The sequence below is a fragment of the Eurosta solidaginis genome, chromosome 3 (genome assembly GCF_040869045.1).
Source record: "Eurosta solidaginis isolate ZX-2024a chromosome 3, ASM4086904v1, whole genome shotgun sequence".
Classification (NCBI taxonomy): domain Eukaryota; kingdom Metazoa; phylum Arthropoda; class Insecta; order Diptera; family Tephritidae; genus Eurosta; species Eurosta solidaginis.
Window position 1 is genome coordinate 103,005,511 of NC_090321.1, and position 16,316 is coordinate 103,021,826.

Consider the following 16,316-nt stretch of genomic DNA (forward strand, 5'->3'; position numbering starts at 1 on the left):
AGATACTATTAAATATGTTGAACAATTTGTCGAAGAAAAGGACGAATTCGGCAACTTTAAAAAATGATGGAGATCTAGAACTATTCAACTGCCCGGAGCTGTAGATTGCGAACATAGCACTTGACACAGAATTACTAAAAACTTGTATAACTAAATGCACGCTTTTTGTCGCAATTTTTTGGTCTTATATGTTTTGGGGTAATTTTGTAGGTGCAGGAAATATCATAAAAATAGCCTTGTTCATAGAGATGCACAATATCCTTCCAGTCTACGGGGCGGTCTTGAAAATATATGCGATTTTTCGCATTTTTCAAACAATTTGTAGTACTTTCTATAAGGTGTGGAGAATCAAAAAAGGACATAATTCTTTAACCGTTAACCTCGAAGAAGGGGCTTTCAATAGAAACTCCGACCAGATTTGCAAAACCAACACAATTTGTTCCTTGATCGGTTACCATTTGGCAGGGGTGAAGTCCAATATTCTGGAGCTGACCTATTATTTCGAAAATATTTTTTCTTAAAACATCTCCTGGGCATTATTTGTTTACAAAAAAATAAGCTAAAGGATGTGTCCAAGACTCTCCACCGATGCCTTGGACAAGAACAGCGAGCACGCTTGAAGCTACTCTAGAGTTGCGATTTTCGTTGCCATAATCCTCCAGCCCTATAATTAAATCCCTATTTCTTTCTTATTGAACAAACACTTTTAAGGATATTTTATCACAACAGATGGAAACATACCTTTGTGCATCTGTGAAGCCACGACTTCTTAGCTCCAGAGCTTTTATGCTGTTGTAGTTGCAGCCAGGGTCACGTGGCCAACTTTAAACAAAGTGTTCAAGTGTTGTTCTGGATGGCGACGTTAATAAGGGCTTCAAATGCCTATAGGCTATAGGGGCAATAAACTTAACTGCAAGAGCTAGCGTTTTCGTTCCCTATCAAATCGATGCCCATGTGCGCTGCGCTGGGTATTTTTTAGGCAATCCCTCACACATAGTGCTACATGTGGAGGTAACATGCTGAATAGCTCTTCGACTTGACTGCTCTGCCTTGCTTCAGTCAAATCTGGAATGGCCTGATCTGATCTGGAATTGAAGACCTTCTCTTCTAAAACGAATACTTTTTTCATAGCTGCCCAGCTCCTCATCTTTTTCCCTCAAAACTTCCTGGTACTTTCTTTTCCTTGGAGTTCCATCAGTGATGTAATTATCTGTTTGAGTTTATTTACTATTAGTCCATGTTGCAGTAAGAGAACTATCTAAAGAAGAGTTTAACTCAACAGGTGGTTGATGGGTCTCCTCCTCCCTTTCGCCTCAATGGGCGAAATGCCTATCAGTTGAAAATCTTCTACACCTAAAACTTGCATACTCTCAGCTGTACTCTCTAAATCCCTTTTCCCTTCAACTATCCCTTTAGGCTCTACAATTTTTAAATTGTTATCAGGCAAAGCTGATTTAATTAGAAAATGCCCCTTTCTCATTCCTTCAGAAAAGTGCCTTTGGCAAGCGAAAATGCATTTTGGGGTCGGGCCAGAAACTTCCAACAGCCGCAGCCATTCACTCCGCCTAGTTAAAGCAAAACAAAAGAATACGTAAACAAAAAAAAAAACAAAGCATAAAATGGATTTCAAAAATTAGTGGGGAGCAACAAAAGAAATAATTTAAGCTAGCAAAGAAGCAAGGTTATTAAGATAAAATAAAATAAAATAAAATATGCAAACAAAAAAGCGGAATTATTTTATATAAAGTATGGGTAACATTTCACCATTAAGCTGTAGCTTAATAAGTTAGTGGGAACTCACGTTGGGTATATATTGTTAGGTTTCGCCTGAAGTTAGATATCCTTACTTGTTCGATGAAAATGCTTAGCTGGATTGGCAAAGCCTTCGATTGTGTTTCTGCCATGAAATGTTTCTCAGCAAAAAAGTTATCTGCTTGATCAGATACACATGGAGTCGGACTAAAACGTGTAGGATGACCAATTAATGTTCCCATTAGCACACCACATTCTGGAAGTAAAGTGGGTTCTATCTCCCCGGATATTTATCGCGAGAAAATATTATTATTAATTTTTTCGGTTTACCATACATATTTCGTACTCTTTTAAAGACAGAAGGTTTCAAGACCGAGGTAGATTCCTGTAAGAACGATAATGCCGATGATGAAAAACATTCTCCAGCATCCAACTATGGCATAGCGAGAATGGCAATATCACGGCTAAAAAATCACAAAGTGCCATATAATTACGGGATACCCGCCGGGCTGTTCAAACATAGAGGCGAAGAGTTGGTATAAGATAAAGAAGCAAAAAAGTGGGGCTTGCAGTAAATGTGGATACTTGCTGTCATCGTGGTCTTCGTAGCCACGTCACTGTTGACGGATATAAATTCGAGACTGTGAACGACTTATTCTATTTGGGAAGCAGCATTAAAATGTGAACAAACATGTCTTAAGATACGAACAATGAATTCACGTTATTTCATCCAATCGCATTGCTGCGATTCAAGAGACTAAACTCACAGCAAGATCTACTCTGCAGACCTGTTCTGGATATCATATCCACAGAAAAGATCGCGAGAGCGGAAATGGAGGCGGCCTCGCGTTTAACATACACTTCTCAGTGCAATATCATATATTTGATCCCGATATCGGTCTCAGGAACAGTGTCTTAGAACGTCAAGGCTTATCTGTCCGGTCAGGCGATGCACACCTAGAAGTCATCAACATCTACATCCCTCCTGCCACCTGTTGTCTCAGTGGTTACCGCCCTAATATCAGCGCCTTACTCACTAGCAATAATCGCATTATCTTAGGCGATTTCAATGCCCATCACGATCTATGGCATTCAAACTTGCAGGCAGACAGTAGGGGTGAGATGTTGGCGGATCAAACAGAAGAAACGACGTTTTGCAAAATAAACGGAGATGCCCCCACACGTATGGTAGGAAGCTGTCACAGTTCGCCGGACATATCAATCGTGAGCGCAGGACTCGTAAACTGCGTCAAGCCGATGGTAACATTGGCATCCGACCACCTGCCTATACTTATTTCGCTTGAGCGTACCGCTGATTTCATCGTCACAGAAAAACGGACTTTCACAAACTTTAAAAAAGTAAAGTGGGATGAATACATACAAATCCTTTACAGACAACCGCTTTGCTGCCCTCCATATCCCGACTGATGCTCGCCAAGGGGAGCGTGCTTTCCGCAAGGTCATTGAATCCACCTCGGCTCGCTTTATTACCGCCGGTAGAATTCCCGAAATTCGGCCTCATAAGACAGCTCGATTCCGGCAACCTCCAAATAAGGGATATAAACCAACGCATCAGATTGCTTGTGGATGAACATAAGTGGACGAAATGGGAGGAGCACCTAAGCGGTTGTAACCTTTATACCGGTGTAGGTAAGCTTTGGTCCACTGTAAAGCCCCTATCGAATCCGTCTAAGCACAATGACAAAATTTCAATCGCCTTTGGCGATGAAGTGCTGTCGGATGCGAAAAAATGCGCGAGCGCATTTTTGCATACAACATATAATGAATTCTACGGTCGACAAAGTTAGACGGAGGGCCAACATCACGCACATAAACATAAATTCAGCGCGTCTCCAATTACCATCACGCCAAAGAGGTTGAGGATGCCATCGGTCATGCTAAACCATCCAAAGCAGAGGGCCCATACGGCATAATGGCCCAAAAGCCTAGGGAAAGAGGGTTCCAAATATTTAACACATGTCTTCAACCTGTCTCTTTCCACCTTTGTCATTCCCGAAAAATGGAAAATGGCCAAGGTGGTCCCGATACTAAAACCTGGAAAACCAGCTAACATAGGAGAGTTATATCGTCGAATATCTCTCCTATCGCCAGCAGCCAACACGCTTGAAGCCATTTTGTTCCCCTACTTCAAAGCAAATTTGCCTGAAATCAGCATGGCTTTAGAAAACTTCATAGCACCACCACCGCGCTAAATGCCATGGTCATCCAGATAAATTTCGGTTTAAACCAAAACCCCCACCTTAGAACGGTACTCGTTGCGCTAGACGTATCAAAAGCCTTTGATACGGTCAACCATGGCACGTAACTGCAAGACCTGGAAGGGTCTACCCTTCCCCCATGTCTTAAAAGGTGGACCACAAATTTTCGGCAGGCATCGATGCAATTTAGAAACGAAACATGAAAACCAAGAAGAATTAAAGAAAGGGTCTCGCAAGGTGGTGTCCTATCCCCACTTTTGTTTAACTTCTACATATCAAAGCTACCTTCGCCACCAGAAGGAGTTAATATCGTTTCCTACGCCGATGACTGTAAAGTAATGGCCACAGGCCCAGGCCCAAAGATCGATGAGCTTTGGAACAGAATAAACGGCTCCCTCCCTGATCTCTCCAGTTTTTTCGCCTCGCGAAACCTGGCATTATCACCGACTAAATCCCCCGCGGCCTTATTTACAACGTGGACGTCCCAAATGTCGACCATTTTGAACATCCACATCGATGGCACTACGCTACCGACTGTCCACACCTCAAAATCTTGGGTGTGACGTTTGATCAGGATAAACATTTTGAGGAGCATGCAGCCGCAATTGTACCGAAAATCCAGAGCCGTAATAAAATCCTCAAATCCTTTGCTGGCAGTACTTGGGGAAAAGACAAAGAAACGCTCATTACCACAAACGAAGCAATTGGCCGGCTGTTTGCGTGCTACGCGTCCCCTATATCAGGTCTGCCAAAATACTGCTCTCAGAACCGCCACGGGCTGTCTTCTTATGTCCCCAGAACACCATCTACATAAAGAGGCGAGAATACTCCCCATCAGGGAGAGAAATGAGATGCTAACCAAACAGTTCCTGTTGAATACCCAGAAACCTGGGCATGCCAACAGACATCTGATTGTTGAGGCAACACCGCCCAGGGGCTTAAGTAGTCATCTCCGTAAGCATTATGAGGAAATACGGCACCTGAGAGCTCAGCCCTATGAAGGCAAAAAACACAAGCAGGTCCTCAGTGAACTCCACAAATAGGCGTCGGACCTTTATGTCAGGAATTGCACGGTGAATCCAGTACTCAAAGAACAATACCCTAAAATTGCGGAAGAGGAACGCTCACTTCCCAAGGAAACGCGCGTCACCTAGCTCAACTTCGATCTGGGTACTGTAACAGGTTAAAGTCTTCCCTCTCCAGAATCAACCCCGAAATACAAAATGTATGCCCTGCTTGCAATGTGTCACCACATGACACCAACCATCTCTTTAATTGTAATGTGGAACCAACGCCTCTAACACCCCTCTCATTATGGTCCACCCCTGTTGAAACAGCAAGTTTCCTTGGACTCCCGTTAGAGGATATTGATGACAATTTGTGATCGGTCGCACCTATTGGATGGGGCGAAGCAGTGCTACAACAATAACAACAACAACAACAGCGGAGCAAAATACTCCGATTGGAATAAGGCTGAAAACTGCGTCAGCAATGAAACATGTTGTTAAAAGCGTAACGTCACCCCAGCGGACCAAATGCTCACAAATGATACCCCATTTGAGCGATTTACGGCATTTAACCGGATAAAACTCTCGCAAACGCATCTGAAAACGATAGCAGTATGATTCATATATCGTTCAGTTTGTGGCAGTGAAAGCATTGCTTACGATAGTCGCATTAAATAAAGCTGGCGAATATTAAGCAATATTTTTTATATGCTTTTTTTGATACTTCTGCGTAGTCCGATAAAATATTTCATTTCATATATTTTCGACTGAAATTAGATACTGAAAAAATTGTTTTCCCGAGTCGGAAACAATATTATATAAGTATCAAAAAGGATATTGCAAAATGATCACAAGAAATAGGATAAGCGAATTTTTCAGTAGTTCCGTTTCCCGTTTTGTTCCCCCATATTAAATACATTGAAGCGCACTTGAGGCGTTTATACTTACGTTGCACTGTGTTTATTTGAGTATAATAAATATTAAAAAATATTCAAACACAGCACTCAAGTATTCACTTTCACGGATATCATAGAACTAAAAAATTGTTTTATTTCTTATTTGCGCTGCGCATTAATAGAAGAAATAACGCTATATACGAAATTATGAACCGTTATTTTGTCTGCATTTTGGTTTTTGTCACAAAACGCATGTTACAAAGATCATAAGAAGTGTTTTGCGCCACAAAAATGAGCATCGTTCTTTGCTCACTTGCGAGAATTCCTGCAAACATTAAGCGAGTGATATGCGGTAAACAAATTTTCTATCGCTCTTTGTTCGCGTAGGAGCTTGTTTACAGGATTTTTGCGATAAAAATAAAGTTTCTATCTTCTTTTGTTCACATATGAGCTCACTTCTGAGCATTTTGCAAAAGTCTCGCAAATGAATCAAACTTGGTCCGCTGGGACGCTGAGAAGATTTATTCCACAGCTAACTATGATTTTTTTCTCTCTCATTTTTTAATGCGGCGTCTGTTTATTGGTTCATGCAATAGCTTGTTTACACTAACAAAATTTCGCTTAATCGAATAATATTTTTGTCGAAGTTCAGAGTCTGAACCAACAGCGCTGAAGTCTCAGGTTCATGTGTTTACATTATAAATTAAATAATTAATAAAAAAGCTGTAATCATACATTTCAGAACGACGTACGACTGAACTATTGGTACCAGTCATGCTATCAGCCTTATTTATTAAAGGTACAATTTTGTTTGGGCTCATATTTAATTTATTTAAATACTTCCAGTGCAATGAACTTTAAACAATGCTTTGTTCAACAGATCATAAACATCAAAATCAACATTTCATATTTACAGGTAGAGGTTGTCAAAAACACCACCAAATTATGTGTTTGCAAAAGAGTTTAGCACACACGGCTGATTAACTTAAAGAACCATTGCAGATAAGCAAATGCACAATTGCCATTGAGCGAAACAAACTCGAAATAGATGCCGACAAACTTATATATGTATGTACATATGTTTGATTCCATGAAAATGTTGAATTCCTGAAGCTGTCAGAATGGGTGTTATCAACCCCTTACAAATTAGCTGTGAACTCACTTAATGATAGCATGTCTCCAACTAGAACTTTAACTGTTAAGATTTGTAAAACCTCATATTTTGCTTTGCACTGTCTACACGGTAGTTTTATTTACTTTTTTCATATTGAAAAAATACCACATGCACAGTAAATCTTATTTTCGAGATTTAACGTTATTTCCTTTCAGATGGGTAAATCTCGAATAAAGCTCTAAGTGGAGATATGCTATTAATTTTGTATGATAAAATTTACAAGATCTAACGTTAAATCAGATGCCTAAATCTCGACTAAAGCTGTAAGTGAAGATATGATTTAAGTGACTGTGAAAATAGTAAAATTTTGCTACAAAAAAATTTTGTAGTTAAAATCAAAAAGCTTTTTTGCATCAACGGGTTGCACCCTATTTCTGTGCTCAATATTAATTTAATTTTGGTTCTAAGGCCCCTGAAGAGGATTTTTTGTACGAAGATAATTGGTACCACTGTACTAGGGTAGTAAAAGAATGGACTCTATGCGAATGAAATCCAATTGAAGTCGAAGACAATGAATTAAAATTTTTAATGCAGTCAATGACTAGCCTTTTGAATAAAGACTAAAAAATTAAGTCTGGAGCTTTTTTTAGAGTCGTGACTTATTAGTAATTGAAAGAAGTTACTGACTGACTTTTTTTCAGTGAATTCCCGAAACCTTCAACATAATGTATACAAACTATGTATTAGCAAACTATAAATCAAGGGACACATATCGGAAAGTATTTTTATAAGTAGCAGCTCTTCGAATCTATTATCTGATAGACTTTCTCGAAAATAGTCAGAAGTCCATTGTGTTTAATGTACATACACCCATTTAAAGGAAGGGTAGCGGTGCGAAATGACTATGTTCGGAGTCTTCTCGACCATATTAGCCAGCGATGGGCAAAACGGCTCGTATGAGCCTTTTGCTCATACGGGCACGCTTTGCACAATTAAGTGCTGTGTGAGGGACGGTCACGTGCAGGTATGTGGAGCGAAGAACACAGGAATAGAATAATATACAAACACACATAAAGCTGGAGACATTGGTGCTTTATCGGTAACCGTATCGGTAACCTTTTAACAGCTGATTCGACCAACCTTATGAGAATCAATGCAATCGATTATTGGTGCCGCTAAGGTCGTAATCGTATCGTAGCCAACCAATTGGGTTTTGGTTTACCGTCGTAACGATAAACAGCTGATTACGTTAGGGATACGGATACAGCGATACGACATACGGCACCAATGACTCCAGCTTAAGATTGATAAAGAGAGAGTATTTAGCCTTATACATATGTGGAAAATAGAGCTGCCACCGCTCTTATTATGTTCCAATTATTAAGCGTTTTAGGATAAACTAGCCTTTACCGGCGGCTTCTCTCGCACTAAAGGCCACAAATATGTAATGTCGCTTTTGTGATTTACAACTCGAACATAATTTTCAGTTGTAATTTTAAAAGTTCCTTTATTATTCAAATCATAAACAAAGCAAGTTTTAAAATTAGAAAAATGGTCGCCGTAAATTAAACACACATGCAACACATGCTCCAACAATTTTTGCAGTGTGGATTTAACGATATATGCATGTGAGCTGAAGAAATTTTAAAATTCCTCCATAATTTGAAATTTAGAAATGAAAGCAGTTATGTTTATAATAAAACTGGTAAAATTAGTCGTTGTTTATGCGATTGGTACCTTTTTTATTTGTAAACTGATACATTTCTTTCTAGGCTCACGGCAACATTGCCAACAAGTCTGAAAAGGGTTTCGTTTTCCCACGATTGTATACAAAACGTGCATTGGTACGTTTTTCTACTACTTCTTCCTCTAATGCTACAACTTTAAACATACTTTTTTAAATAATTTTATGTATATATTGCAAAATGAATCGGCTTGCATATAATTAAATATATGTGAAGGCAAAATGAACGTCAATAATATGCTGCTTAACATAAAGTCGACTTCAGTCTAGGGTTATTCCGTTTTTCGTATTTCTTGCCAAAAATGTAGGTTTTTGTTTTCGTACTATTGCAACACAGTTTGGGAATTGGTTTTCGAGGTTGGGAGAGAATATTTTCATTTCAGTTTTTTAGTGTTTCCGCAACCTTCTTGCGATGAATATCGTTTGAGACGAAGCGTACGATATTTCCAATGTTTTTTTTACTCCCCCAACACCCTAAAACACACAAACGTCTTAGCACTCGCTGGCACTGAAATTGATTTAGGAGCCGAAAATAGGCCCATCCCAAATTATTTGTAAAAGTTTTGGTTTTCCGCCATTTTGCATGCGTGTAACTTTGAAACAACGAATATTTTATTTTAATTTTCGATTGGATTTTATTTTTGGATGCCTTATACCATTTATATAACTATTCAATACTGCAAATTACAAAGAAATTTTCGAATCTAGTTACCGGTGGGAAAGTAACATACAATTGTCGGTGCATGCAGTCACGAAAACTGCTCACGTGACCGCTAAAAAGGAGAGATCTAAAGCTGCTCAGCTACGGAAGCGATATCATCAGCTGAGCGCTATTCTTAAATTAATAGAATAGAAACATACATATTGTTAGTAATATTAGCAACACTAAGGGGTACTGCCATCTCTAAGCCGATGCTGGGAGTGACTTGTATGCACATCCATAAATCAATCATTATGTATCTACATAAATAATTCAATCATTGTGTCTACACATATGTACGAACACGCAGCGGAGGAGCAGCGCACAGACACATGCAGATATCTTATCTGAGATATGCAATATAATTGTGGGAGTGTCGCTCACAAACACACGCGCATGAGCTGTGAATTGTGCATCTGTAGTTATAGCTGAGAAACTTATAGCAGATAACCAACTAGTAGATTCTAGAACAGAACTGCATGAAAATATCAACGAGTAAACCGAACAGTATAAAAGGCGACACCGGTAGAGGCGCTAGAATCAGTTTTGATTAAGCACGCAATCTTTCGGGCAATAGTAGAGTTATTTATTGTGAAGTATTTTAATAAAGGCCATTTTGCATTATTAAATATTGGAGTTATTTATTCAACAGTTTAGTGATTCGAACTTAGCAGAAGGTTGCAAATAAGAGGATTTGCAAGTAAATTCGTTACAATTGGTGTCAGAAGAGGAATTGTTGAATAAATTCCAGAGGACAACAAGGACATGGCAAAGTTCAGTGAATTGAAGATCCAGCAACTGAAGAAGGAGTTGGAGAGCCGTGGATTGAATACAACCGCCATTAGACTACGCGAGGCAATGGAAGCGGAAGGAATTAACGTGGAAGAGTATGTCTTTCATCTTGATGTCGACGAGACAACAACAAAAATTGAAGACAAAAACGAAATATCGCAGATAGTTACGAGCACAGACTTGAACATGATTTTGGCTGCAATGTCTGCTCAAACATCGACAATGGCATCTCAACTGGAATCACATGGGACACGTATAACATCCGAGATGGAAACTCAACTGGAAGAACAGAAAACATATATGGCATCCAAGATGGAATCACAGGAGACACGTATTGCAGAAATGTCGTTAGAAATAACTTCGAAGATTGAAGCACAAGAAACGCGTATTTCAGAAATGTCGACACAGATTACATTCAAGATGGAAGCACAAGAGGAGCGCTTATCATTGCAGGGTGCACAAATGTCTTCGCAGTTAGAAGCACAGAATACAAAAATTGTACAGCTCGAGGACAAAATGGATGCCGAGATAGAAGCTTTGAGAGGTCGTAAACAGGAGTTGCAAATAAATTGCCCAACAGTTTCAGCGAGTAATCCAAAGGTAAAGACACCATCCTTTGGCGGTTCTGTTCCTTTCAAGGTCTTTAAGCTACAATTTGAGAAGACCGCAACAGTGAACAACTGGAATGCTGAAGATAAAGTTGGTGCACTCTTCGTAGCATTGAAAGGACCAGCTGCCGAAATCTTACAGACTATTCCAGAGTACGAACGGAACAGCTATGAAGCATTGATGGGCGCTGTCGAGAGACGTTATGGAAGCGAGCATAGAAAAGATATATTCCAAATTGAGTTGCAAAACCGTCACCAAAGAGCGAATGAGACTTTGCAGGAGTTTGCCTCGGATGTTGAAAAGTTGGCACATTTGGCAAATGCGGACGCACCCGTGGAGTACACCGAGAGGGTAAAAATCCAGAGTTTTATAAATGGCATACGGGACGTAGAAACGAAGCGAGCGACATATGCAAATCCAAACCCACATTCGCAGAAACGGTATCCCATGCACTGACTCAAGAAACAGCGTCGCTTTTGAGTAAGCCCGCATACAAAGCTCATCGCTTGGAAGTGGAAAGGCCAGACTGGGTAGACACAATTTTGGAAGCATTGAAGGGTACGCAGCAGAAGAATAATGATGCAGTCGAATGCTTTAAGTGTGGAAAGCCAGGGCACATTGCGCGTTATTGCAACACCAACCCTAACAGTTGCAACAATGTGGGTGGTCGTAAACGCAGAGCTGAAGGAGTTGAGCAGATCTCCAAGACCAATCAATCGTTAAACTAAAGCGAGTCAACCGCAAGGGGCGACAGCTGGCTCCCTCAATTGAATGCCCCATAATCTCTACCTCACAAATTGGAAGAAGGTCAAGCAATCTTACTGTCGGAGGACATGTGGATGGAAAGGAACGTTTACTGACTGTAGATACGGGTGCATCTCATTCCATCATTCGAGCGGATTTAGTCAACAAGAAGATAAGACCATTGCATGGAGCAAGGTTGCGTACAGCCACTGGAGAAGACGGCACAGTTCTAGGAGAAATATCATGTGAAGTCGCAATTGGGAATGTCACGGTAGTACACAATTTTATAGTGGCAGAGATTGTTGATGAAATCATAATTGGAGTGGACTTCTTAATCGACCAGGGCATCAAGATCCACATGCAAAGCAAGACGATGCGATATAAGAACATGGATGTACCACTTAATTTCGGCAACGAGAGAGGCTATAACAGTAAACGAGTGCTGGTGGAAGAGAGTCAGCAAATACCACCAAAATCCGAAGCAGTCATCTGAGCAAAGGTTGATGCAGATTGTGGGACAAACAAATTGTGGATTGTCGAAGCAGCAAAGAAATCAGCACTGAACATACTTATAGGAAAAAACCCTGGCTATGACAAAACAAGATGGACGCATTCCGGTAAGAGTACTCAATGAGTTCAATTCACCACTCAAACTGACCAAAGGAGCTATTTTGGGAAGATGCCAAGAGGCTGAAGTAGTTATTATCTGTGAACAGCTCCAGGAACACGTTTCAGCTAGTAATACTGATCTTTCAAATTACATCACGGCATGGACGCAGGGGCTAGTGGAAGCCTATCAGAGTAAGGCAAAACAACTGATCCTAAAGTACGCGAATATATTTGACCAGGATGGTTCCAAACCAGGCCGCCCAACGTTGTGAAACATCAAATTGACACTGGAGATGCGAGGCCGATCCGTCAAGCTCCACGTAGTGTTCCAATGGCGAAGCGGGAAGTTGTGAATCAAATCATACAAGAAATGAGCGACAGCGGCGTCATCGGACCATCGGCTAGTCCATGGAGCTCACTGGTTGTACTTGTAAAGAAGAAGGATAGAAAAATGAGGTTTTGCGTGGACTACCGGAAGTTGAATGACGTAACGAAAAAGGATAGCTACCCATTGCCAAGAACTGACGGCACTCTGGACTCGCTATCTGGTACGAAATGGTTTTCCACGCTGGACTTGAAAAGCGGCTACTGGCAAGTTGAGCTGAAGGAGGAAGATAAAGAGAAAACAGCCTTCAGTGTCGGTGATGGTCTTTGGCAATTTACAGTGATGCCTTTTGGACTTTGTAATGCACCAACTACTGAAAGGACTACATTGGAAAACATGCTTGGTGTACCTGGACAACATCATAGTATGGGGCAAGAACTTGGATGAACATCTTAAGAACTTGGAGGAAGTCTTCCAGAGAATAGCTGGCGCTGGTCTGAAGTTAAGTCCCAAAAAGTGTGCGCTGTTTAAAAAGGAAGTAAATAATTTGGGTCACAAGGTAACGACAGAGGGCATCTGCACTGCGAACGAAAAGATAGAGGCTGTAAAGGATTGGCCAAGACTACAGAACCTACATGAATTGAGAAGTTTCCTTGGGCTGTGCACATATTACCGCCGATTTGTACCAAATTTTTCCAGCGTAGCCCATAGACTCCAAGAGCTTACAAGGAAAAATAAAGCTTTTGAATGGAAGAAGGAGCAAGAGGTGGCTTTCCAAACATTGAAGGAGCGTTTGTACAAGTCCCCAATGTTGGCATATCCGATTCCAGGAGCAACATTTATTCTAGATACAGATGCGAGTAGATATGCTATAGGAGGCGTTTTGTCACAACTGGTTGATGGACAGGAGAAGGTAGTTGCATACTACAGCCGTTCGATTGGAAAAGCAGAGAGGGGCTATTGCGTTACACGGAGAGAGCTGTTGGCATTGGTAGAGTGCATTAAACATTTTCACAAATACCTCTACGGCCAGAGATTTCGCGTCAGGACAGATCACGCAGCGTTGAAATGGCTTCTGCAGTTCCGTTTTCCATTGAGCATCGGAAAGGTAGTACCCATGGGTATGCCGATGCAATGTCACGAAGACCATGTAGTTTGGAATGCAAGCACTGTTCAAAGGCTGAGGCTAAAGAAGACATTATAGATGTCCGGCTAGCGACTATAACGTGTGCGGATGAATGGGACAAAGAACAACTAAGGAAGTGTCAGCTAGAAGATACAGATCTGTCACATGTTATGCAACGACTCGAACGAAACGAAAGACCAAATAGAGAGGAGATGTCAGCAGTGAGTCCCATTGCGAAGTCATATTGGACACAGTGGAATAGTTTAGAATTGATATCCGGTTGCTTGCATCGAGTATGGGAGAGTGAGGATAGTCAATGGAAGAAGAAACTGATAGTTGTTCCCAGAAAGAGGATTCCTGACGTGCACAGCGAGCTGCATAATGGTCCAAGCGGAATCACGAAGACGCTCGAGAAGATTAAATAGAGATTCTATTGGGTTGGTTGCCGTCAGTCGGTCACTGAGTGGATTGCGAACTGCGAGGTTTGCAGCAGAGCGAAAGGGCCCAAAACCCGAAGTCATAGCCAGATGGAGCAACATAACTCAGGTGCGCCAGTTGAAAGGATCGCTATGGAAGTCACATTTCCTACTAGCAACTGCGGAAACAAATATGTACTGGTGGTTATGGATTATTTCAGCAAATGGCCAGAAGTATACCCAATCCCAAATCAACAGTAGCAGAAGTGTTTATAAACAATTGGGTTGCAAGGTATGATATATAATGGAGTTACATTCTGACCAAGGCAGGAATTTCGAATCAGCTGTGTTCCAGGAAATGTGTAAGTCATTGGGCATTCGAAAACCACGGACCACTGCATTGCATCCTCAGTCCGATGGTATGGTGGAACGTTTCAATACAACCTTGGAGAAACATTAAAGGAAAGTAGTAGACAAGTACCATAAGGAGTGGGATATCCGCATACCATTATTCTTGATGACTTACCGATCAGCAGTGCATGAAACAACGGGCCAAACCCCTGCAAAAGTAATTTTTGGCAATGACCTTCGACTGTCAGCTGATTTGATAGATAGATGCCGATGCGGAGAGAAATGTCAAGAAAGCCACTGGTGTCTTGGAAGAAGAGCTGAGGGAGATACACGATCTGGTAAGGCAACGAGCAAAGATTATGAGTGACAAGATGAAAGCGAGGTACGATAAAGCAATTAATTCGGAAGGGTTTCAGGAAGGAGATTTGGTGCTGTTATTCAACCCACAACGAAAAAGAGGTTTGTCTCCGAAATTGCAGTGTAATTGGGAAGGCCCACACAAAGTTGTAAAACGGATCAACGATGTAGTGTACCGCATACAAACCATTGGCAAACCACGAACCAAAATGAAAGTGGTTCATTTGGAGAGGCTGGCAGCGTTTATGTCGAGATATTTGTCTAATTGGGACGATCAGACTTAGGTGGAGGGCAGTGTTACTAATATTAGCAACACTAAGGGGTACTGCCATCTCTAAGCCGATGCTGGGAGTGACTTGTATGCACATCCATAAATCAATCATTATGTATCTACATAAATAAAATTGTGTCTACACATATGTACGAACACACAGCGGAGGAGCAGCGCACAGACACATGCAGATATCTTATCTGAGATATGTAATATAATTGTGGAAGTCTCGCTCACAAACACACGCGCATGAGCTGTGAATTGTGCATCTGTAGTTATAGCTGAGAAGCTTATAGCAGATAACCAACTAGTAGATGCTAGAACAGAGCCGCCTGGAAATATCAACGAGTAAACCGAACAGTATAAAAGGCGACACCGGTAGAGGCGTTAGAATCAGTTTTGATTAAGCACGCAATCTGTCGGGCAATAGTAGAGTTATTTATTGTGAAGTAGTTTAATAAAGGCCATTTTGCATTATTAAATATTGGAGTTATTTATTCAACAGTTTAGTGATTCGAGAAGAGGATTTGCAAGTAAATTCGTTACAATATGTATACTAATTTAACTATCAAGATAGGTCCTTTTTATATGAAGATGGGAATACAAGCTACCAATTGTGTTTGAGTGAGAGTTGAAACGATGCATTAAACGTCTTACAGAACGCTTTGAATGGATCGTCCCGCACAGATTCCAACCAGCCACTATACTCTTCCGCTTGACAACTTCTTTAGAAACGCTTTTTCTTGTCATAAGAACATGGCGAACAATATAACGCAAGAAAGTCGGAAAATTGATAGGGTACTAAATAAATGTATGCTGTTGTGAATTGTGTAAAAAACCAATGACAGGCCAAGCCAAACGAATAACGACAATTGATTCTTGTCTTACGAGACTTTGTTTGTTTTACGTGGATGGAGGAAATGCTTTATGAACAACCCGGTTAGATGTTAAGCCCCGGTACTACACTCTGTAGCAGCGAGCCTCTCCGAGTGTAGGACTCCCTTCTTCTCTTCATAGGCTACCCACTAAAACCTAACCTCCCATGGTTACACTGCTTGGGAGTATGGTTGTGCCTGGTATAAAAACTCCACAACTCATAAGAACTTTTGATATGACAATATTTCGAAGCTATGTCCAGTTAAGACGTGTTCCAATAGGGACACAAGGAGTTAACAAGCGCATCTCATAGCTTCCGCAATTCAATTGTCAACCTCACCTACGAGAGGCGAAACCTGTTACAAATATGCATGTATCATACACATATTTAGCAGGCGGGCTCCTCAA